Raw genomic sequence first — 3,161 nt, 5'->3', positions numbered from 1 at the left:
AGATTAATTGTCTATAGGTCTGTGGGTTTATTTGTGGCTTTCAGTTCTCCATTGATCCACATGTCTGTTTTTGTGCCAATACCACACTATTTTGATTACTGTAGCTTTGTGGCATTGTCTAAAGTCTGGGAAGGTTATACTTCCTGCTTTGTCCTTTTTCCTCAGGATTGCTTTGGCAATTCTGGATCTTCTATGGTTCCATATAAATTTTAGGATTTTTTGGTAATAGTTTTGTGAGAAATGTCATGGGTAATTTGATAGGGATTGCTTTAAATCTGTAGATTGATTTGGGTGGTGTGGCCAACAACTCCCCATTTTTAAAGTGTGGGCTGCATGTAATTTCCTTTCAAAGAGTAAAGTAGGGAAGTGACTGAAAAGGAAAAAAGAATAGCATTATAGCAGAGAAAACTGACAAACACTACCTCCGTCAGGTGATTAGAGTCAGTGTCAACAGTAATGTCACGTTGACTGTTTGCACCCAGGCGATACGATGTGATGAGAGGGGTGCTTGACCTCTCTGGCTTCCCTCCTCAAGTCCATAGCCACAGACTGATCATCAGAAAAACATCAGATACACTTCAGTAGAAGGGAAACCCATAAAATACCTGACCAGCTCCCCTCACAATGGTCAAGGTCATCAAAAACAAGGAGAATCTGGGAAATTGTCACAGCCAAGAGGGGTCTACGACCTGATAACTAAATGTGACATGGTATCCTGATGGGATTCTGGAACAGAAGGAGACACTAGGTAAAAACTGAGGGAATCTGAATAAACTATGACCATTAATAAAAATATCTACATTAGTTCATAAATTTTAATAAGTGTATTATGGGAAGGTAAAGGTGAGAGAGTGTTTAGGAACTCCCTGTATACTCTCTTCCCAATTTTTCTGTGAATTTAAAACTGTTCCAAAAAATAAAGTCTATTAAAAAAAAATGTAGATTCTGGATGAAGTCACTGGGTGTGGGGCCCAGGAAGCTGTGGATTTCCAGGTCTGGAGGCTTCCCAGGTGGCGCTAGTAGTAAAGAAAAAGTGAAAGCGAAAGCTGCTCAGTTGTTTCCCACTCTTTGGGACCCTATGGACCGTAGTCCATGGAATTCTCCAGGCCAGAATACTGGAGTGGGTAAATTTCCCCTTCTCCAGGAAATCTCCCCAACCCAGGATTGAACCCAGGTCTCCCACGTTGCAGGCAGATTCTTTACCAGCTGAGCCACAAGGGAAACCCAAGAATATTGGAGTGGGTAGTCTATTCCTTCTCCAGCAGATCTTCCTGACCCAGGAATTGAACCCAGGGTCTCCTGCATTGGCAACCCACTCCAGTATTCTCGCCTGGAAAATCCCATGGGTGGAGGAGCCTGGTGGGCTACAGTCCACAGGGTCGCAAGGAGTTGGTCACGACTGAGCACTTCACTTCACTTCACTTCTCCTGCATTGCAGGAGGATTCTTTACCAAGTGAGCTTTCAGGAAGCCCTAGTAAAGAGCCTGCCTGCAAATGCAGGAGAAATAGGAAACCGTGGGTTCCACCTCTGCGTCGGGAGGATCCCCTGGGGGAGAGCATGGCAGTTCACTCTGGTATTCTTGCCTGGAGAAACCCATGGACAGAGGAGCCTGGCAGGCTGCACAGAGTCAGACATGACTGAAGCGACATAGCACACACACATGTACTTACTATCAGTCAGCGTTTAAAAAATCACTGGCTCATCATACAGTTGGTTGCTTGGCTGCTCCCCACTTGGACATGATTTAATCAAAGTCATGTCTCCTAGTCTCTGAGACCCTGGGCTGATACAGAACCTGGCTCAGGAAAGTGCTCCATAGAAGTGGACTGAATAATTAGTATTAACGACCAGTTCTGCATCTGTGATGGCACCCGTGGAGAGAAACAGTCAAAACAATAACCCCCTAGGTTCGGTTTCAACTAATCTTAATGACACAGCACTTGCTTGCAGTCGTTTCTCTCTTGACTCCATTAGGAGGCATTTACCCTGGGCAATGCTGCAATTGTTAACGATTCCTGGTCCCCATTGACTGGCCTTTGCAAGGCTGGAGTTGCTGCTTCCAGTCTTGGGGTGTGTTCTCTGCTCCCATGGGTCCTGGGGGATGAGAAGGGGTACAGGAAGGGGTGAGGGCCAGTCATCTGCAGATGTCCAGGGTGCATGATGAGGGAGGTGCTAATTGAGCAGAGCTGGGAATCAGCCAGGCCACCGCCGGGGCCACTGCCTGCTCATTCACAGACTCTTCTGGGGCACTGGCTTCCTGCTGCCTGGCTGGAAGCTTGGGCCAGAGAAGCTCAGCAGCCTGGGGAACCTCTGCTGTAAACTCCAGAAGTGCTGGAATCTCCTCCCTCCTCTCGTGGCTTCCCTGTGGCCTGGTCTCATTTCCTGTCATTTCCTGGCTTTGATCTTTGGCTCTGGCTTCTGGTCCCAGTTTCTTTTTGACTCTGGGGCAGCAGCATCTAAGCAGACCGAGCCTCTGCTGTTACGTTCTCTGGCGCGGCCCTGGGGTGACCCATTGCGTTCTGTCTTTGGAGGGACCATGTGGACTGTCAAAACAAATTCAAGAGCAGCTTTCAAAAAGGGCTCCTGTGTGTGAAACAGGAGCAGCAGCTGGCTCACTCTGGGCCAGGCAGTATGCTTTGCATGTATTCTCCCAGGTACCCCTAAATACCAGCCCCATGAAGAAATATTATAAGTAGACCCATTTCTCCGGAGGAGAAACTGAAGGCCAGAAAAGTTCAGCCCCTTGCCTCTAATAAGTGGTGAACATGGGCTTTGAATGTAGGTAGTCTCATGCTAGTGTATAAAGTAGGTTGATCATTAACAGAAACGTATGCATTAACAGAGACTAAGTAATGGTGACTTAAGAAAATAGGTTTATTTATCTTTCCTAAAATTCCAAGCTAGGACAGAAGGATGGAGAGGTGGGTGAGTGTAGCAGACGCATATGTATGATGAGATAGCCAAGGCCCCTCAAGACTTATCACATCTGTTCACTCAGATTATTGACATTCTGACACCAGTACCTGCCTGGGGCTCTCTCTGACCCCAGAGCGCTCTGCCTGGAGTCAGAGTCCCCCTTCTCTAGCATCCCTCCGTGAGTTTCCGCAGCTGTTGGTGTATAACTGCCCCAGCTCCCTCTCTCCTCAGGCAGGACATCTGA

This window comes from Odocoileus virginianus, chromosome 31, assembly GCF_023699985.2.
Source record: "Odocoileus virginianus isolate 20LAN1187 ecotype Illinois chromosome 31, Ovbor_1.2, whole genome shotgun sequence".
Classification (NCBI taxonomy): domain Eukaryota; kingdom Metazoa; phylum Chordata; class Mammalia; order Artiodactyla; family Cervidae; genus Odocoileus; species Odocoileus virginianus.
This window is presented reverse-complemented; position numbering follows the sequence as displayed.